This window comes from Meriones unguiculatus, chromosome 10 (genome assembly GCF_030254825.1).
Source record: "Meriones unguiculatus strain TT.TT164.6M chromosome 10, Bangor_MerUng_6.1, whole genome shotgun sequence".
Classification (NCBI taxonomy): Eukaryota; Metazoa; Chordata; class Mammalia; order Rodentia; family Muridae; genus Meriones; species Meriones unguiculatus.
The window spans coordinates 18,779,264-18,802,217 of record NC_083358.1 but is presented as its reverse complement, the minus strand read 5'-3'; the positions used below and the strand labels follow the sequence as shown (position 1 = coordinate 18,802,217).

The following is a 22,954-nucleotide window of genomic DNA, read 5'->3' as shown; positions in this document are numbered from 1 at the left end:
AAGGTTTGTCAACTCATTTTATTTTGCATTTTTTTCTCTTATTCACACAGTAAATCTGACTAATAGCAGCTTTCAATAACTGTGCCCTGCCTGAATACTGGGATGCCTAAAGAATTCTCTCTACTAAATCAACTGAGACCTTCAAACTCCCATGGTCTTCAGGACAATAGAAATATGAACAATTTGTTGCTGTTTGTAGATCTTATAATGATGATATCTATTCTAATCTATTCGTTTTTCCTTTCTGAAAACTCACAAGGAAAGCCTACTGTGTAGTCTCTGGTCTTTTAACCAATAGGCTCCACTTATGGTATTTGAGGATTTCTCTTGCCCACTTCTCCAAACTTTTCTACATTCTTCCTATAGTACAGTTATAACAGCTCAATGATCTCATTCCCTGGTACCAGTTTTTCTGTTGTTGTTGTTGTTGTTGTGTGTGTATTGGGTTTTTTAGCTCCATGATTTAGGGGAACTGTTTATTTTACATCATAGTTTTAGTCCACAGTCTTTGGATGCATTAATCCTCAGCCCTTGATCTGAGGGATTAATGGCAGTGTCAGCCATTCTGCATACAAGAAGCCCTCATTAGGCAGGTAGGCCTTTTGGAAAGGGATCTGGTGTTTTGTGAGAACTGTACTGTGATGCACCTCAGAATTACTCCCAGTCTCTGACACTCATTCTTTGTGCATGGCTGCATCTCTCTATAATCTGGTATGGTGTGAATCATCACTTTCTGGATATTTACTTCTGTCAGAAAATTAATCCCTGATTATAGAATTCCTGACTTGATTCAAACTGTTTTAAAAGTTAAAATGTTTTAGAACTTCTTAAACAACTTTAGAATGTTTATGGCTGCAATAAATACCTTTGTGGACCTCCGTATGCCTTACTAGGAGACAGACTTAAGGCAGATTTGTAGTCTCAGCCTTCACTCACAAATCTTGGTATATACCATAAATATAGGCAAGTTGATTTAAACTTCCCATGAACCCAAATTATGTTATTATATATACACTTATGTTGTAATTCCTTATACTTTGTCACCTTATTGCATTATATACTGTCATTTTAAATTTATTTTGTTTCTTGGAGTGAAAGACAGATAAAATTATTGTCCCAAAGACAACTAAAATATATGTAGCAAGGTCAGGCTTAATTGAAAAGACAAATATTCTTATAACTTTTAGACCCTGTTAACCTTTAGGACTTGTCAACTTTTATCACTATGAACTTACATAATGGATACATGGATAAGAAATTTTTACTTTTAAAACATGTAACTGGTTGTATTTTGGAGTTAATCTGTTTTTGTGATTAATTGCCTTTTTGACTATGAGGTAATTCCTTTTCTGGGACTTAGAGGTAAAAAGACGCTACAATAAACAGTGGCAGGAGACACACAACATTGGCAGAAGCCTGTTGGTGGAAGCCCACTTAATGAAAGCTGGCTGGAAATCATTCATGAGTTGTAAATATGTATATAGATATGTATTTACACATAAATATGTCTGTCTGTCTGTTTTTCATGCATATGTTACATGAGTGTGTGTTAATTGTATGAATGTGTATATGAATATGTACAGGTCTATATGTCTGATTGTCTCTCTAGGTGTATGTATGGGCTGATGCTATGGAACTGGCAGCCTAAGCTTGCTGCAGTTTTCTGCAGATGGGATGCCAGCTAAAATCAACATCATCTCATATATAAGTTTGTGGGAACTTGTTGAAGTTAAATTTCTCAACTTCATCCACCCTTTTCCCTTGAGCATGTGTGTGTGAATTATTATTGCTTACTTTCTCTCTCTTTTCTCCCCCTACCACTTTACAAACAAGTTAACAGTGATTCAGGATCTAACTATCAGCCTAGGACAAGCAGGAAAAGTTTGCTTTAGCCTGTGGAGGCCTCACAGGAGACTTGTTCCTGTACAGGAGCTATTCTCAGATCAAAGAGCCCCTTTTTCACAACCCCTTGCAGTTTTGGCTAGAAGCTGTTTAAAAAAAAAGTGACTAGCTAAAATTTTCTCCGTTAGCAGCAGCCTGTCACCAATCCTAGAGAAGGAATCCTGGACTTCCCCCCCTGCCGCTTTTCCTTTCAGTCACCTGTTGTGACAGGTTGCTGGTTGGTTGCCTGAGCCATCATTTCGGCCACCCAAGAGATAGAGTGAACACAGGAACTCCTCATCTAGTCCTGTATTCTACCCTGGACCCTGGAACCCTGCCAAAGCAGAGAGAGACTTTGGCAATCAGACATCAGAAGTCCTTAACATGGCAGCATCAGGACAAGGCAGAGGCTACTTTCTTTCCTCAGAGTTGATAAGAAGCAATGAGAGAGACAGGGGTGGTGTGGGGGGTGGAGGCAGGAAGCATAAGATATACTATTCAAAAGCATCTCCCAAGGTCCCATTTTTATCCAAATTTATCTCCTAAAATTTCTACAACCTCCTCAAGAAAGTACCACCAGCTGGTGACCAAGTAATTAAAATGTAAGCTTGTAGAAGACATTTTGTGTTTAAACTACAATAGTACATTCCCTTCATTTTTAGTTTTCTGAGCTTTTTTTCATGAAAATGTTTTATTTTATGAAATTTTCTGTTGAAATTAGTATGATATGTAGATTTTTTTCTTTAGAGTATTAATTTGGTACATTACATTACATTGATTTTCAAATATCAAACCAGCCTTGCGTTCTTTTGATAACTACTACTTTGTTTAATAGTATATGCACATATATACATATAGTCATGTATATATGTATGATATGTAAAGTTGGATATGACATGCTTATTTTGTCAAATACTTTTAAGTGACTGTTTATGAGAGATGCCCACATTTAGTTTTATTATAATTGATTAGTTTTTATAACCTTGGGCTGTTGGGCCAATTATATTATTACCTAAGTAATATGGCTGCCATCAGGTAGCCTGGTGCTTTGTACCCTACTGAACAGAAAAACAGTAGTTTTTCACATCAGCTAGTTCAGAGCTATTTTTCAAGTGCGCATCTAATCTGATTAGTTTTGAGGTATGATATATAATATACTGTCTTTCCATTTGGAACAGGTACCCCAGCATATGTTGTGTGAACCTGAAATCTTCATCACTATGTCAAGACTTTCTGTTTATGGGCATTTTATCTTACCTCATAGAGCACATTTCTCTTATGAAAACATCCTTTTTGTTTAATTAGAAGTGGTGACTATAATCCATCAACAGAAAGTGCCAGTGGGCTGTTATGTAAAATGTCCAGTCAGGTCAGTTCCCTTTGATTGTCTTGTGACACAGACCATAATTGTCATAGTTTGATGAGCAAGGCTGTGACTGGCATCAGTGGTAATCAGTGGTACTGCACCTAATTACAGTCACAGCATGCTTCACAGTGGACTGTAGATCTTCTTGTTGAATTTTATTGAAAAATATTGTTAGTCAGTCAATGTCATGATAGCTATGATAATATGTACAACACTAAGTACTCATCATAGTGTTTCTACATCATAGTAAAGCAATGGTTAGAAAAGATAGTAATTTTAAAATTATCTCATTAAATAGAATTTCTTAACAAAAATGAAATGAAAACAAAACTGTCCTAAAGTAGATTCTTGGAAACCTCCCTTAGCTAGCAAGAAAAATAACTTATTGCTAGTAATTTTGTTGCAGTAGCTGAAAGTATGTTTACTAAGAAAACCAACATCTTAAAGATTAGGGACATTAAAACATTGAGAACAATATCTATAGCCAATTTTAAAATAAGGCTAACAAGAAAAGAAAATCAAATTATTTTTTGTGTCTTGAGTTGTTTCTCTAAAATTACCATAGGCAGGATGTTAAAAAACAAATAAACAAACAAACAAAAAAAAACAGAGCAAAACACTAGCACAACATGAAGTAGGATCCACTAAGATGTGTTGATGACTCAGGTGTGTGGTGCAGAGAGAGCCTGATCTGGACAAACCTTTGAAGGTCAATGGTGAAGACTTTCCTGGGATGACTTGCCAGTAGATGCTTGGTGGAAAATATTTGTGTCTATCATGTGCTTTAAGCCAGAACTGTCAACCATGAACTCAATTGTCCTTAGGGACTTTAGACATCATCACTCCTGTTTGTGAGTGTGTGTGTGTGTGTGTGTGTGTGTATGTGTGTGTGTTTATGAGAGAGAAATAGAGACAGAGAAACTGAACCTAGGTATCCCAAATTTCTTTTTACACACACCAGTTTGGTGGCTTTGCAGTTGTAAAATTGTGTTCATGAACTTTTGAGTCCAGTATTAAAATACAAACTTTTTCAAATGAGAAGAACTCACTCAACCACCATGATAGAGAGAATGGCTTTGGAATTGTGCTTAATGAGGATCATGCTCTTTAGTTAGTTCAATAACAAACAATGCTTACACGTGATGTACTGAGTCATTTCAGTATTACAGTACTTGACTAATACAACTTGTTTTGTAATGCTTGACAAAACAAGAAGTAGACTATCCATTGCCACACAAGCTCATGCTAATTCTAGGAAAGTTTTTAGACCTTGATTCAAATACAAAAGAATATTCCATATTTTAAAATCCATTAACTGTATAATTGAAGAGCTTCTACCTAACTTTCATTTGGAACTGATTAATGTACAATGTAATGAAGTGCTAAACTGCAATTATCATAAAAATAATTTGCTATACTTCTATAAATGCCTTCCAATTGTTGAATATCAATTAATACCATATGCTCATGACTAACATCAGTATTTGGTAGTTCCTATTTAAAAGAAAAATCTCACAAAGTAAACATTTCTCAGATGCCTAACATCAGTATTTGATAGTTCCTTTTTAAAAGAAAATATCATAGTAAATTTTAGTACAGATATGTTTTAACTGGTATATCTTAAAATTAAATTTAATAATTGACAGCACTAATATTGTACCTCCTGTTTAAACAAGATGTCATCTCTCCAGTTTTGTTATTAATAAGTTTCCATTTCTAAAAAACATATTAAACTATTTTAATATGCTTATAATTTCATCAGCAAAAAGTTGCAGAAGATTGCATCTGTTTTGTTTTGTGCTTTTGTGATATCCTTCCCTAAGGTTTCCTTGATTCAGACTAAGCAGAGAAACCTTTCACAATTCCCGCTGCATATTGGCTTCTTGTTCCACCTCAACACAGGCTTTGCATTGGTTCTCTTTGGTTGCTATGTACTGGATGAATACAGTATCTAGGGCTAGAAATGTAACTCGGTGGTGTAGTGCTTGTTAAGCATGCGCAAGGCCCTAGATTGGTTCTCCAGTCCTGGCTAACTCAGTTGTGGTGGTTCAGGCCTATAATCCCAGCACTGGGGAGGATCAGAAGTTCAAATTCCTCCTCAATTACAACAGGAGTTTTAGGCCAGCACTGGACACATGAGACTCTTTATAAAAATGTACAAAAAGTAGGTATACCTTAGCAAAACTAAAAAGCAAGCAATTTTTATTTTGTTTTTCTTTTCGTTCATTCTTATCTCCTACAGCAAATCCTCACTCCACTTCTTAACAGTTCTCCCCTGCCTCCTCTCTACCCCAGATCCACTGTTCCTCTGTTTCCTTCCAGGAAAGAAGAGGCCTCCCAGAGATATGAACTGAACATGCCATAACAAGATGCACTAAAATTAGGCACAAACTGTCATATCAAGGCTGGACAATGCATCCCAGTAGGAGGAAAAGGGTCTCAAGAGTAGGCAAAAGATTCAGAGACCATCACTGCCACTGTTAGGAGTCCCACAAAAATCCAAAGATAAGCAACCACAGTATATTTGCAGAGGTCCTAGCTGTGATTGTATGTACCTGATCATTTTTAGGTCAATAGACACGTTGTGTATCAGAAGGCATGTTTACTTTTAGTCATAAAGTCTGATGCAAAGCTCTCTGGGGACACTGCTTTGGTTACATTATCATAATTTACTATCTTCTGCCATAGCTACTGCATTTGTGTGGGAGTCTGACAAGTGAAGTCATGTTCCCACCATCTTGTATTCATTAGCGTTCCAAGAAGGCTGTTTTTATAGAGGGAAAGAGACTTATTTTAAGGAATTGTCTCATGCAGTTGTGGAGGCTTGACCAGTGAGAAGCCTGATGGTGACAAAGCAAAGTGTTGAAGTTTGAGGCCAAAAATAATCTACTGGAGAATCTGAAAGAGTAAATGAGAGTAAAGGAAGCCAAAGGCAGTCTGATAAATTCTTCCTTGCTTGGAGGAAATTGAGGAGACATCTCTTCAAGCCTGTTACCTATTATATGAAGCATGTCTACATGACAGGGAGAAATATACTTTAGTAAGAGTCCACAAATTTCAATACAAATCTCATGTAAAACCACTATCAGAAATATCGAATACTGACCGAAAGCATTATTGTTAAGAAAAGCTGACAAATAAAACTAACCCTATGTACTCTGTGTTATTTATTTTTTAAAAGATAAGACAAAGCTTTGAGAGTGTAAGGAATCATATGAAAGAAGGGGGAGTTAGTCTGACCTAGAGGGGACAGGAGCTCCACAAGGACCAAATATATCAGGGCACAAGGGTCTTCTATGAGATTGTTTCTCCAACAAAGGACCATGCATGGATATAACCTAAAATCCCTGCTCTGATGTAGCCCATGGTAGCTCAGTATTCAAGTGGGTTCCCTAATATGGGGGACAAGGATTACTTCTGACATGAACTCAGTGACTGGCTCATTGATCTCCCCACTCCCCCCGAGGGAGGAGCAGCCTTGCTAGGCCACAGATACGGACATTACAGCTAGTCCTGAAGATACCTGATAGGCTAGGGTCAGATGTGAGGGGAGGAGAACCTCCCTTATCAGTGGACTTGGAAGAGGGCGGGGAGGAGATGAGGGAGGGTGGGATTGGAAGGGAAAGAGGGAGGGGGCTACAGCTGGGATACAAGTGAATGACCTGTGATTAAAATAAAATAAAATAAAATAAAAAGACTAAGCTTTGTGTATTTCCCCTAGAGATACAATACTTTGTAAAATTTTTCCTAGCTTGTCAGGGGATAGGGTATTTTACAGAACTTTGCTATGTGTGATAACTTTGGTTTCATTGGTCAGGGAACCAATGTGAGAGGTCCTCTAACTGCTAACCTATCTATTTTGATTTCTTTATTTAGAAACAGGAGAGCTAAGCCATGCATGGGGCTCTGGCCATGGTGTATTCACTTTTGAAATATGCTTGGGTTTGTTTGCCTTCTATTATCTGAAATACTTAATGTGGTGACTAAGACATATTAAATGAAATGTTTTTTTATGAAAATGATTAAGAGATAGAAGTCTTTAAGTTTTACATTAAAATACATTTAATGCACATTTGTGTGTGTGTGTGTGTGTGTGTGTGTGTGTGTATTCAGAAGTCCTCAGAGGTCAAATTGGGTTTGATCACCTGGAACTGGAGATACAGATGGTTGTGAGCTGCCATGTGGGTGCTGGGAACCAAACCTGAACCCTCTACTAGAGCTACTGGTGCTCTTCACTGCTGAGTCATCTCTTATCCCCTCATACACTGTTTTGGTAATCGGTTATCCTGATCCCATCATTCCTCTCTCCATGCTTTCACTAATTCTCATAACAGCTATCTAGTTCCATAATATTTGTGTGTATTGTTTTTCTTCATTCTTCTCATGTCTGCAGCTATTGCACATGCCAATGAATTTTGTTTCAATGTGTGTTCCATTCTAGTTCCCAACTGAAATTCATAAAAATTATTCTGCATTAGTTTTCCTCTCAACCAGAGTCCACTGTTAGGATCCTCACTGACAAGCAACAAGCATCTATTCTAGAATCTCAGTCTACTGCTGTTACTCTCAAGTTGGGTCCTTTAGGATCAGTTCAAACTGGGGATTCTTACTGGGAGACCCCCATGGAGACTGAGCTACCCATGAGCTACATCTGAGCAGGGGGTTTTGGTCCTCTCCATGCATGGTCCTTGATTGGTGCATCAGTCTCTGCAGGTCCCTCTGGGCCCAGATATTTTTACTCTGTTGGTTTCCTTGTGGAGCTCCAGCCCTCCCCAGGTCTTTCTATCTCCCCCCTCTTCCATAAGATTCCCTGCACACTGCCTAAAGTTTGGCTATTGAGTTTCAGCATTTGCTTCAATACTCCACGGTGTAAAGTCTTTCAGAGGCTCTTTGTGGTAGGCTCCTGTCCTGTTCTCTGTCTTCTCCCACTTCCAATGTCTATCCTGTTTACCCTTCTGAATGAGGATTAAGCATCTTCTGTGGGGTCCTCCTTGTTGTTTAGCTTTATTAGAACTATAGATTTTAGTATGCTTATCCTAGATTATATGGCTGATATCCACTTATAAGTGAGTATATACCATGTGTGTCTTTCTGCTTCTGGGATACCTCACTCAGGATGATCTTTTCTAGTTCCCACCATTTGCCTGCAAATTTCATGATTTCCTTGTTTTTATTTGCTGAGTAGTATTCCATTGTGTAAATGTACCATAATTTCTCTAACTATTCTTCAGTTGAGGGACATCTCGGTTGTTTCCAGATTCTGACTATTATGAATAAAGCTGCTATATACATAGTTGAGCAAATGTGCTTGTTATAGGGGAGTAGGGGAAGTCTCTGGCATGAACTTGGTTGCCTGCTTTTTGATCACTCCCCCCTGTTTAGGTGGCCTTACTAGGCCACAGAGAAAGGGTATCTAGAAAGTCCTAATGAGACCTGATAGGCTAGGGTCAGATAGTAGGGGAGGAGGACCTCTCCTATCAGTGGTCTAGGGGCAGAAGCTAGAGGGACAAGAAGGAGGGAGGGTGGGACCAGGAGGAGATAAAGGAGGGGGCTATAGATAGGATACAAATTGTAATTAATAATAATAATTTTTAAAAGATACGAGAAAAAAACAAAATAAGGATTCTTATGCAATGATTTATTGAAGGAATGTGCCAAAAAAAAAAAAAAAAAAAAAAAAAAAAGACAGGGAAGCAGAAAAGACAGGAAAGAAGCTAAGCAAAGATGTAAGTTCAAAGTCTGGAGTCAGATTCATCTAGTGAGATGCTCTGAGAGTGAACCACACCCCAGAAATACTAATTTTGGGGTAGGATGATGTAGCTTTATAATTGTTTGCCATTAAAGTATTATTGGCATCCACAAGTTTCTTGACTTTTAAATCTCAGGTATTAGAAGTCCGGGAGACTCTCACTGAGAAACTAAATTGGCAAATGCCAATTTCAGTGAAGTTTATACTGCTTTTATGTACAACTCGACAAGATTGTATTTATCTAGCTCCCTAATTATTAGTCACTTTGATTGTTTCTGGGTTTTCTACTACAATCCATGTGGAGATGACTATCTTTCTCTAAATAGCTGACATATGTCCTTTTAAAGCAGTGATGAGATAATTGGTAAACTACAAATGAGTCCTAACTTTGTCAGCCTTTTATTGTATAATAACCATATTTAAGGCTGAAAACCAAGATAAGCTTTGACTTAAAAGTGGAAAAATGTTAACTTTCTACTTGGCTATTGAGATGAGAAATGGAATTCAAATTACAACAACAACAAAAAAATCTATGCAAGGATAGATTTGATAATCTTAGAAGGAGGATATTTAAGTTTTTGAGGAAATAAATGTAGATTTCATGTACATGCCCATGAATTATCTAGCCTTTTAACAAATAAAATGAAATGTGAGAACTGGCTGAAAAACTAGGCTAAGGGATCTTCTTCTTGACTTAATGCAATCAGATATATTTTCCATAATTAGACCATTAATAAGCATTTTAAATCTGTATTTACCTACAAATGCGAGAAAGGCAGACCAAGTTTCTGCTCCAAAAAATGCATGTTAAGGCTTAAGGGAAGGAAAGATGGTCTGTCAAGCTACCACTGGGGATTTAGGTGAGGAGCTTCTGAATAAATGAATTCATGCTTCCTTCCAAGATCATTAGAAACACATGGTAAGATTTTCAAGCAAGAAAAGAGAAACAGTAAGGGGAAAAAAAAGAATGAACTCTTATGAAATGGAAAGTAATAATCAAAAAAATCTAAGATACTCAATTTTTGAAAAGAACCCTTCTTAGCTATAGTATTACATGGATAAATTATAAAGCAAATTATTTAATAAAATTCAAACCAACATTGCCCCTGTAGGAAAGAAGAGATTTATCCTTATATAATACATTTTATCTGTTCTTTTTATATTTAGTGTATCTATGTTTTATGTATGTGTGTGGGCACATTCCACAGTATACATGCAGAGGTCCATCGATTCTCTCCTTTACTCTGTGAGTTCCAGGAAACAGGTCAACATACCTTATGGTAAGTGCCTTTGCCCATTAAGCCATCACTGGCTCAAAAATTAAAAAATAAATAAAAAAAAAAGAGACTGGGTCTCGCTTTGCAGCCTTTGCTGATCCGGAAGGCCTGATGTAGATGATGTAGACCAGGCCTGCCTTGAACTCATGGAAATCCACCTGCTTCTATCTCCTGAATTTGGGATTGAAGGTGTGTATCACTATGCCTGACCCCAAACTAAAGTTTAAAATTAGTCTTTAAAACAGCATAAGATTTTAAAATAACCAACTAATTAGAATGAAATAGCAGTTGTAAACGTGAGACAACAAAATACTTCTTGTTCAATTCGTATGAACCATCTTGGTTCAACTTACCAATTTCAAATAGCTGAAATGAAAACATTTCACTTGTTTAATATGACAGAGTAATATCATTGTAAATTGCAATACAGAATTAAAATAACTCACTGCACAATGAAATTTGTAATGAGGATTCTTTGAGAATTTTTATCATGTTGGGGTCTAAGATCACTGATAAAAAAATGTAGCTATTATTGAAGGACAAGAGACTGTAAGTCAAACCTCATCTTGTACAACAATAAAGATCATTTTGCACTAATATTAAAAAAGGAAATAGCAACTCTGAACTTTATCTTTCTCGGCCTACTATTTACAAATTAAAAAAAAAAAAAAAACAGTATGTGACAGAATCCATATATCCTTAAGAAAATAGGAGGACTACCATTAAGCAATGTTAGATTTTAAAAAACCAAATTGTAGAGAGACTGCATTAATGATTTATAAAAGAGGATACACATCATGTTAATTAAATTTACAGATGATGGTAAATTGGATGGTGTTGACAAAACCAGAGAGGGCACATAAAAAAACCTAAAGTGGTTAGAAATATGGGCAGGAAATGAAATGTGATTCAACCTGGAAAAATGTAGCTAATACATCTGGGGAAAATAATCAGAAACACAGTCATTCAGTTGGCAGCATATGCAGTGCTTGGAAAGTACTACTACCAAGAGACTCTGTTTAAGATGATAGTGGCAGCAAATTATTTATGGTCTCGTAACTCAGTCCTCAGTAAAATCAGTCAATGAGGTTCTAGTACCTCCATCCAAAGGATCCACACCACATTGCTAGAAGCTAAAAGTGATTTTACTTGCATTGCTGAGATCACAATGAGAATACCAGTCTGTGGCACACACATGATTCAATTAAGCAAATTGTATAATGTTCAAACTGGAAAATAAATGTATGACAAGCTTCAGACTTTAACTTACAGCAGAAGATTAAAGTAAAGCATATTGTTTGTTCATTTTCTATTATGTCTAGTTACAGCATTTCACAAATGTTTGAAAGATATAAACATCATGGAAGTCAGGTCACTTTAAAGGTAGGGTAAGAGGCTTTATCATTAAGTACTGGGATGAAATTAAGTAACGGAAATTTAAGACTGAATCCGGGAAATGTTTTCTGACAGTGAAATCTATTAGTCTCTGGAACGGAGTCCCCAGAGAGCTGGGGGAAGTTCCATTCTCTAAGTCATTGGACTGGATCAAGGCTTGGACAAAACATTATTAACAGCAACAACAAAAAAAGACAAAAGAAAACCAATTTGAACATTTTATATCAGCAGAGATTTGTGCACACAACGACACCTTCAGATCCCATCTAATTTTCTTATCTTCAACTTCTGTGACATGCTGTAGCCTATCATTAAGGAACTACCTATTATCTTTTTTTTTAATGAATGCTTTTTTAAAAGATCAAATTCATATTTTCCAGCTCATAGACTTCAATTTCCTGGATTATTATTTCTTTCTTCCAAGTCATAGGAAAGTTAGAAAAGAAAACAGCCTTCCCTTTCCCTGTTGATGAGATATGGCCTTAAATATTCCAGACCTTCAGATCAAATCACATGAGGCCGCTGAGCTCTGAAGTCCCACTTACATTGCTGCATTAGAAACAGATTGTGATGGCAGCTCTGTAACCACAACTATGGAATAAATGAAAATTCCTCCACTTCCTTCTAGGTTGGCCCACAGAGAGACCCCTCACCAGATGGCGTGCTGGGGGTGCTACTCACTTTTAGCAAAGCAATACAGTGGAGTTTGAAAAAGATAAAGTATGCAGTTCATCCAAACCTTAAAACATTATGTCAATAGAGCATTGAAATCACATAGATAATCCTGTCTATAAGTGTATTTGGTGCCCCAACTAAGCAAACAAAAATAAGGAAGATGAATACTTTTAAATAAAAATTAATTTGAATACAAAGTATGATTTGTCTAAAAACAAACAAAAACGTTAAAATATATATCGGGTTTTAGGCAGGAGCAACTCTTTGGTTAATATGTATGTCTATTATATATACATATGTAAATATATGCATATGAACACATATAATGTAAAAGAAAGTCCATGTTATATTTTGCATTATCAATCCCGTTTTTTATTTCTTTAGAAAAAAACAAATAGATGTCTTATTCTAATGCTGAATATCCCAGGTGCAGAGAAATATGTGCCGAGCAAATAGAGGCAGTATAGATAAATACCAATTTTAAAATAACTTATTTTATTTTTGAAATGATAATTACATCATTTTCTCCTTACCTTTTCTTCTTCCAAACCCTCCCAAATAGTCCTGCTTGCTCTCTTTCAAATTCATGGTCTATTTTTATATATTATCATTACTTAATATACTGGTAACAACAATTAAATATATATATATATATATATATATATATATATATATATATATATACAGTTTCTAATAGAAGGAGGTAGGTATTTTTATAGGATTTATTGAGATGTAATAAAATGAGCTAGAAAAATGATGTTAAGAGTTAGAATAGGCAGAGATTATTAATCAAGGTTCTCCAGAGATAGACTGTTAGCACACATTTGTGCACACACACACACAATGAAACTATGGAGTATGGTGTGAGTCTAAGTTCTGCAAAGCAGGCATCTTAAGCTAAGTCTGAGAGCTTCAAGATACTGTAGAAAACCATGAAAAGCAGGAGACTTTTCTCTCATTCTGAGGAACATAAACTTTTTGTTCTGCTCAGGCCTTCAGTGAATTGGCTACAACCTCTTACATGATCCATGTTATTCAGTTTACTGATTTAAATACTCATCTCAACCGATGCACTTTCTTAGAATCAGAGTAATGTTTAACCAAATATCTGGCCATTTTGTGATTCTGTACACACACACACAAAACCTAACCAGCTCACAGAAATCCAGAGGAATTTGAACTAGGAAGAATTTTTAAGAGAGAAAAATAACAGTAGAAATAGCCCATGAAAACAGTTTTAGTTACAATAAATAGAAAAACTGGGAAAAATGAAGTAGACCCCAAAAAAGTGGGTGGCTGTCAGGAACGAGGGGTTATCTCTGTGTTAATTTATTTCTGAAGTAGGTAAGAGTATGCTTCTGTTATGAGCATAGAAAGACAAGTTTAAAATCTGGGGGTTAGAGTTGTACAGTTGAAATGAGGAAGTTGGGATTATTTTACTTCATTTGGCTTTCAAAAAATAAGGTTTCTTTTTGTGCCACAAAAGAAATCACACGAGAAAAACAATTTTTATTCCACTTTACTCTTAAATACATTAAGGATATTTTATGACTTTTTGAGAAAGGGCCTTGCTAGGTAGCCTGTGCTGTGATCCTCCTGCCTTCACACCCAGAGTAGATGGTTTATGGGCATTTGCCAGCATGTCCAGGCAAAAATGCTTTGGATGTTGGGCACAGTGACACACTCCTATAGTCTTAGGCACTCAAGGGATCAAGGTATAAGAAGACTTTGTTTTAGGAGTTTATGGTCATCTGATTGAGAGCGAACCCCCATATCCTTAAATATTTATTTATTTTATACACCTGCGTTTGTCTATTTAGTTCATGTGCACCACAAGCATTTGGATGCCTACTCAGACAAGAAGAGGGGTTGAAGACTCTAGAACTGGAATTACAGACAGATGTATGATACCATGTAGGTGTCTGGAACCTACAGGTCCTCAGCAACAGCAGTGAGTGTTCTCAACTGTAGAGCCATCTCTCCAGCCCCCAGAATGCATACTATGAATGAAAAAAATGACAGGTTTATAACATATCACTTATAATAACAGTATATAAGTCTTATGTGTTTGTGAGTCATTCAAGAAGAATGTGTGGCTTACATAACTGCATGCGAGATAACAAGTACCTGCTCTCAATAAAAATGAGTATTAATCGATGCCAATATATTGCTGTTTTTATTACTATTGCTCTGTAGTATGGCTTGAGATCAGGGATCTTGATACCATCAGAAGTTTTTTTTTTTTTTTTTTTTTATACAGAATTGTTTTGGCTATCCTCGGTCTTTCATTTTTCCTTATGAAGTTAATGGTTGCTCTTTCTAGGTCTGTAAAGAATTGTGTTGGAATTTTGATGGGAATTCCATTGAATCCGTAGCTGGCTTTTGGCAGGATGGCCATTTTTACTATGTTAACCCTACAGATCCACGCACATGGGAGATCTTTCCATCTTCTTCAATTCCTTCAAAGACTTGACGTTCTTGTCATACAGGTCTTGCACTTGCTTGGTTAGAGTTTCACCAAGATATTTTATATTATTTATGGCTACTGTGAAGGGTGTTGTTTCCTTAATTTCTTTCTCAGCCCTTTTGTCACTTGCATCCAGGAGGGCTACTAACTTTTTTGAGTTAATTTTGTATCCAGACACTTTGCTGAAGGTTTATCAGCAGATGGAGTTCCCTGGTAGAATCTTGGGGATCACTTACATATACTATCATATCATCTGTGAAGAGCAAGACTTTGACTTCTTCCCTTCCGATTTCTATCCCCTTGATCTCCTTTACTTGTCTTATTGCTCTAGCTAGAACCTCAGATCCTGTGTTTAAGAGGTATGGTGAGAGTGGGCAACCTTGCCTTGTCCTTGAATTTAGCAGGAATGCTTTAAGTTTCTCTCCATTTAGCTTGATGTTGCCCATTGGCTTGCTGTATATTGCCTTTATTGTATTTAAGTATACGCCTTGTATCCCTTATCTCTCCAAGACTTTAAGCATGAACTGGTGTTGGATTTTGTCAAAGGCCTTTTCAGCATCTAATGAGATGATCATGTGGGTTTTTTTTTCTCAGTTTGTTTACATGTTGGATTATGTTGATGGAATTTCATAAGTTGAACCATTCCTGGGATGAAGCATACTTGATTATGGTGGATTATATTTTTGATATTCTGGATTCAGTTTGCAAGTATTTTATTGAGAATTTTTGCATTAATGTTTATAAGGGAGATTGGTATGAAATTCTCCCTCTTTGGTGGATCTTTGCGTGGTTTGGGTATCAGGTTTAGGTATTCTGTGGCCTCATAGAATGAGTTTGACAATGTTCCGTTTGTTTCTATTATGTGGAATAGTTTGAGAAGTATTGGTATTAGTTCTTTGAAAGTATGGTAGAAGGCATCCCTTTATAACAGCAAGGAAAACATATACAACCCAAAAGTTCAGAGCATCTGAATAAAGACATGTATAGGGTAGAGAATAGTGAAAAAAATTAAAATTAAATAGCTATATTATGAGTGTTTTTTCTTTGTATAAAATGTTTTATGTACTTCAACATTGAAATTCCTGTGCTTTGAAAAAGGGAAACATGTATTGGGAAGTTTGACTGATAGGATAATTACAGTGGACAGAGACAGGAAGAAACATAAAGAGCATGCTGCTGTAGGCCACAATAAGGTCATCATCATGCACAGACACAATTATGCTAATGATGGAAACCAAAAGGAAAGCTAAACCTTTTAATATTCCAACATTTGCAAAGTTCACACTTGAAAACTGCACCATTAAAGCACAAAAAAAATTATAAAACATCTTATAAGGTTTTAAGTAATTTTGGGTAATTCAAAACTGTCCTTGCCTGCAAGAGCCACATGTTGGACATACTCAGGAGAGGATTCAGGTGGCTGAATGGGAGACTCAGTGACTGCATGGAAGGTGGATAACCAGGAAAAGAAGGATCTAAAAAAGGACTGTGCAAAGAGCCTAGAAGAATGCAGCAGCGCTTTAGAGTGAACAGCTTAGAGTGAAATACCGTGGGATCAATTTTAGAGAAAGAAAAAGAATTAAAACTGGAAAGAATTTACTCTGTTTCAAAGAGAAATTATGACATTCTCCAAAAGGATGGCTTTAGTTTTAAAAGCCATTTGGACATCTAGCATATACCAGGCAGCGTATGGGGCACCTCGTATATTCATTCTTCTTACTATTCATAAATCTATGAAAAGTGTATGTTTTTTTAAAGTGCATGTTGATTATCCATGTTGCACAGATGAGAAAGCAAAGTTCACAGTGGCAGTGAGAGGAAAGCCACTATCCATGAGGTACCTGCCCATTGTTTCATTATTGGTACAGTCTTAACTCCAAAAGGATTCTTGAAACATGTTGACTTTAACCTTGTAACCAGTATTGCTTCACTCTGTGAACTAGACAGTGCCATGTCCTTCTTCCCCCACCACTGCCAGTATGTGTGCTTGCTATTTGAAAACCATTGTGTCTTATTACTCCTGTCTTCTGATGGCTAAATATAGAAAGTTCCTCTAGCATCTCTGCCTGCAATCTGAACTGGATTCACTTAAATTCCAAATTGTGGTGCCCAGAATAGACACTGGGGTCCAGATGTAGTTTGATCACTATAGAATTTAATGGTACATTTTTTTTTCTGTTAGTAGAAATTTAGAATCTGTGTTCATTCATTCATTTGTTTATCTAGTATGCATTTCCTATAGACCATACAATAGGTAGTTTGTAGTTACTTAGAAGTGGGAAAGTAACAGTAATTGATCTTAGGATTTAATTTTAAAAAATATATATGCATATTTCTAAGCATAAATGTATGTGAAATCATATTTTACACATATAAAACTTTGTGTCAGTCACAGATTTGGATACAGAATGCTGCTGAATATCTTTCTCTTAGGAAAACAGAAGGGTGCTGTGCAGCAGTAGTGCAAGCCAGGGGGGAAAAATGATTTCAAAGGGGGCAAATATTTAAGTATCTAAAACTCAACAAAGCACAAAAGGCTTAAGGAAGAAACAGTGATGTTTTTTCTCCATTATTTTATTTTAATGAAAATATAGTTAGTTGCTGGGTGGTAGTGGTGCTGTTAATTCTAACACTCAGGAAGTAGAAGCAGGAAGTTCTCTGAGTCGAGGCCAGCCTGGTCTACAGAGTGAGTTTCAGGACAGCCATACAGAAAAATTCTGTCTTGAATAACCAGCATATAGATAGCTAGATAGATAGATAGATAGATAGATAGATAGATAGATAGATACATATATACATACATACATAATACATACATAGATACATAGATACATAGATAGACAGTTCATATTTCAAAAAATTAAAATTGTTATATGAAAAGAAGGGAAGTAGAACATGTACTTATTATGAACAACAAAAGAGCAGATAAAGGATATAGGAGGCAGATGGGGCATTTCCTAGGTGAACTTGAGAATCAAGGAACGTATCTTTGTTGGTTATATGAAACAGTAACTAATAACCAAAATAATTCCTTCAAAGTAGCCTAAGGAGCAGAGACTGGCCCTAATAAAATATTAAAACTGAAGACTGTATTTAGAGAATATGGAAAGAGTACTTGACTATGCAGGTTGAGTGAATAGAAAATATAAAAGTATTTAAAAAAAAACAGATGAAAAAGTATTTATTAAATGGGTGGTTGGAAACCAGTGTCGTAAAAGTAGCTATTTAAAAATAAATTATGTATATGTATGATTTAGTCGTGTGTACTCCCCCAAAATATTGGATTCTTTTTTGTTTGTCTCTTTTTGGTGTTTTAAGAAGGGTGTCACTATGTTGCCTAGGCAGACCTGTAACTCAATGTGTAGCCCAGGCTTTCTTCAAATTCATAATTCTCCTGTCTCATAACCCTGAGTTCTGGAATTATAGATGTGCACTAACACAAGCCAAACTATTGTAGTCTTGTCTTATAATAAGCAACTGCAAATTCAAATTAAAAAAGAACTATTTTATCTTGGAAAATAAAAACAGCCAACTACTAGATGAAACCCTGAAAGGGTTATGTTTGCTTGCTTACTTTTAAATCAAGAAAGACTCTCACGATGGAGCATAGTAGGAGCTGGAAATAGTTGTGTAAATTCTCTATCTTGCTGCCTCAGCCTTTTGATTTCGGGAACATAAGCTTGCACTATCCATGCCCAGCTGAGATTATATTGTTGTTGTTGTTGTTAATATTATTATTCCATGGGTAGAATGTTCCTTCTAGGAAGAATATAAAACTAAATGTCATAATGGAAAAGACTAATTCATTTTACTAAATAAAACTATAACTACAGTGGTTAAAAATCTTAAGACTATTCTCCAAGAAGACCATAATATAGAACTGCAGAGGTATCTGGCCTGACAGTGGCAAGAAAATCCAACATATAAACACAAGAAATATAAGAAGCCAGAAAACATGATAATTTTTTAAATGCTTAAAAAATTGAATTGAATCCAAAGATACTGATATGGTTGGAATGTGAAAGAATTTAAAGGTATAACTTAAAAAAATGATCAGTGAACTCAAAGACAATCTGATAAACACATGAATTAGTTCAAGAACTTAAATGAGAAATTCAACAACTTAGACTGAAAAAAATCAGCAAAGAAAGATTCTGGACCTTTCCAAGTCCACTGAGGGAGGGAGGGTGGCATTGGGAGGGAGGGTGGCATTGGGAGGGAATCAGGGAGCGGGATACAGCTGGGATACAGAGTTAATAAAATGTAACTAATAATAAAAATAAAAATAAAACATTGATTAAAAAAATCAAATCATGTCAAAAATACATAGTCATTTTATTAACATCCTGAATGGAGAAAGAAACAACCAAACATGGTTCCCAAAAAATTGAAAGACTTTTTATCATAATATTTAAATTGTAGAAATTTTATTGTGATATATGATACATAAATATATTATATGCATCCAAAAAATATTCTGGAGAAAAGAGAACCATACAGTTAAAAAGCCTAATATGTCAAATTAAAATCCAAACATCATTCATACATTTAGCAATAGTGAAAAAGTAGTCTTGGCCATAACATTGAAGACCTGTGGAATGTGGACCATACCTAATTTTTCATTTAGGAGAGGGAACTGAAATACAGACTAAAGGCATAGAAAGACAATGCAATGAAAAACTAATCCAGTGAAACTAAATCATTCAACTTTCCATCTAAACAAGTGAATGTTCAATTACAGGAAGCACGTATAACCCCAGGACATGAAAACCAGATAAGTAAGAAAGAATACTTAAAGCTGCAAAAGAGAAAAGCTACAAAGGAAAACCTATAAAAATAAAAGCAGACATCTCCATAAAACTCCTAACAGGAAAGAACATACTGGTATATATCAAGCTCCCAAAAGAGATGATAAAACTACCACGTGGGCATTACCATTTAAAACAGAGGAAGTAAAGACCTTCAATGATAGGCATACAATAAAGCAATTCACAGCAAGCCACCATTGGAAAATATGCATAAAGAAATACTATACACACAAAATAAAGTAGAAGAAGAAGAGGAAGAAGAGAAGGAGGAGGAGGAAGAAGAAAAGGACAAAGAGGAGGAAGAGAGGAAGGAGGAGGAAAAAGAGGAGGAAAAAAAGAAGAAAAAGAAGAATATATAATCATTAAAGCTATGAAATAATTGATTTCAATATTGAAATAGAAAATTGTGAGCTAAGACTGTATCATGCATTAACTCTCTTAACCTCTAAGATTTAGAAGAAAGACATTTCATTTCCTTTCAATAAAAATTCTAAAATGTCTAACCATGCTATTAAAAAGGACAGAGCCTGAATGAATTAAAAACCAATATCCAACTGTTTGCTGTCTTCAAGAAACTCACTTCATGTCAGAGACATACAAACAGAATGAAAGGACAGAAAATGATGTTTCAAGTAAACAATCTTAAAACAAGCAGTGATAGCAGTACTAATATCTGAACAAGAAAATAACCAGAGGTAGTGAAGAAATTCACTGCATGTTAGAGAAAGAAACAATTTATCAAGACAATACAATTATTGTAAATGTTTGTATATCACATGTTGGCAAACCCAACTCCATAAGATAAACAATACTAGACATAAAGAGACAGGTGATTTGAGAAACAATGATAGTATGTGATTTTGATGCATCACTGTCATCAATAGATAGATATTGCAAAGGAAAAATCAATACATTTCATAGTTAAACTGCATCATAGGTTAGATGGATATAACAGACATCCACATAATAGTCCCTCCAACATTCATAGAACATACATTCCTCTCCACAAACTGATCTCCTAAATACATTACATTTTAGGTCATAAGGCAAGTCTTAACAAATAAAAATAATGATCTGTTATATATTATTAGATTATAATAGTGTAAAAGCAGAAATAAATATATAATCTGCAGAAGGTAGACTAACAAAAGGAGATTGAATAGAACACTTTGAAACAGTCAGTGATTCATTAAAGAAATCACAAAGAAACTCAAACATTACTAGAATGAAATGAAAATTAAAAGAAAACTAGGAACTTTGTGACACAACAAAGGGCAATTCTAAAGTTTGTAGCTTTTCGTGCCTACATTAAAAAAACAATCAAAAATATCTTATGTAACCTAATGATGCACTTCAAATTCATAGACAAATAAATTCAATCCAAACCCCAAATTTGTAGATGTAAAGAAATAATGAAGATCATGATAGAAATGAATTAAATGAAAACTGGGAAACAATGCAAACCATCAACACAAAGATAGAATTAAAGGTAAACAAGATTGATAAACCCTTACCTGAACTAACCAAAAAAGAGAGACAATCTAAGTTAATAAAATTAGAGGTGAAATGGAGATATTATGACAGTTATCACTAAAGTGCAGAAAGTCACTAGGAAGTTTTTGAAAATTATTTTTCAACAACAGCCTAAAATCTGTAATAAAAAATGAAATTAAAGCAGTAGCATCATCTTTTAACATAGAAAATAAGAGGACTGGGTGTATTTAATGCTGAATCCTACTACTAGTGTTTTATAGTTTGAAGATCCTCAAACTATAAAAAGAAAGGCTAGGAATGCTTGTAAATATATACTATAATGCCATTATTACTCTTATATATAAATACAGAACAAATTTTCTTGATGAAAATAAGCAAAAAAATCCTTAATAAAATACTAACTTACAAAAAAAAATACTAACTTACTTCAACAACACATTGTAAGGATGATACACCTGCTGACCTGTTAGGACATGACTTGAATTCCAACATTTAGGTTACTGAGGCAGGAAGATCACTACAAGTTCAAGGCCAGCCTGTTCTTCATAGTGAGTTCTAAGCTAGTCAGAGCACCATAATCAAGTTTCATTCCAAGCATGAAAGGATGGCTCAAATTAATACAAATGAACACACAGTAAAGTATATAAATAGAATCAAGGAAAATGATATGATTATATCAATAACTACAGAAAATGTTTTTGAAAGAATTCAGTACTTCTTCATGATAAACCCTAAAGAAGCTAGTAATAGAAGGCACAACATAGTTAAAGCTATAAACAGCAAACTAATGGCCAACATTGTACTAAATACTAAAGAAAATGAAGCCTTTATTCTAAAATTAGGAATGTAACAATGATTTTTTTTCACCAATCTTAATCAACATAATGTTCAAACTCTTAGCCAGAAAAATAAGGTCAGAGAGATAAAACTGGGTACAATTACGAAAGGAAGAAGTCAAGTATATTACAGATATTGTTATGCCTTTCTTTTTAACAGACCCTGCAGACCCCACAAGGAAATTCTTAGATCTGTTAAACTCAGGAGACATTAAAAAAAAAACAAAACAGCAAATTTTCTGTGTACCAATGATGTACGTGTTGAGAAAGAAATCAGAAAAATATTTCCATTGATAGTAGCCTGAATAAAAAAGATTCTAACAAGAAACCGAACCAAGGACTGAAAGACTTCTGCACCTAAATCTATGAACACTGGAGAAGACACTCGAAGATTAAAGACCTCTCGCGTCCATGGAAGAACAAATTAATACTACTTTTCTAAAATAAAAGCAATATGCAGACTCAATGTAATCCCTATCAAAATTCTATTGACATTTTTCACAGAAGGAGAAAAAAATAATCTTTCTGGAGTTTTGGTACTTCAGATTTCACACTTATGTCTTTGATCTATTAGTTTTTGTGCAAGATGATAGATATGGGTCTAATTCCATTCTTCTGCATGTTGACATCCAGTTTTCCCAGAATCATTTGTTGAAGATGCTTTCTTTTCTCCAGTTTATGTGCTTGGACTCTTTGTCAAATATTAAGTGGCAGTAGTGGCACACATGCCTTGCAGGTAACCAACAGTTCTCCCATTGGATTTAAGAGGGAAATTCAACAAGAGGGAAACCAAACCAGCTACCCAAGGCTAGGGAAGTCATGGATCTTGGAGAAGAACCTACAACCATCAAGTTACTAAACCAGCATAATCAGACAAGTGACATGTGTAATTAATTATTCCTGATGAAATCGCCAATTTTGGGGAAGGAAGAAGGCTATAACATTTCACCCATCAGATGGACCTATGGGAATATTTTGAGAGTATTGTCAGTTTGAATAGGAAGTA

The 22,954-nt window shown here is 35.3% G+C and overlaps 1 long non-coding RNA gene across 1 annotated transcript in view; it reads right to left on the bottom strand.

The window, feature by feature from the left end:
* LOC132656815 (uncharacterized) overlaps positions 1 to 22,954 on the bottom strand; it is a 116,887-nt gene that overhangs the window by 8,605 nt on the left and 85,328 nt on the right. The gene's annotated exons all lie outside the window — the stretch shown is intronic.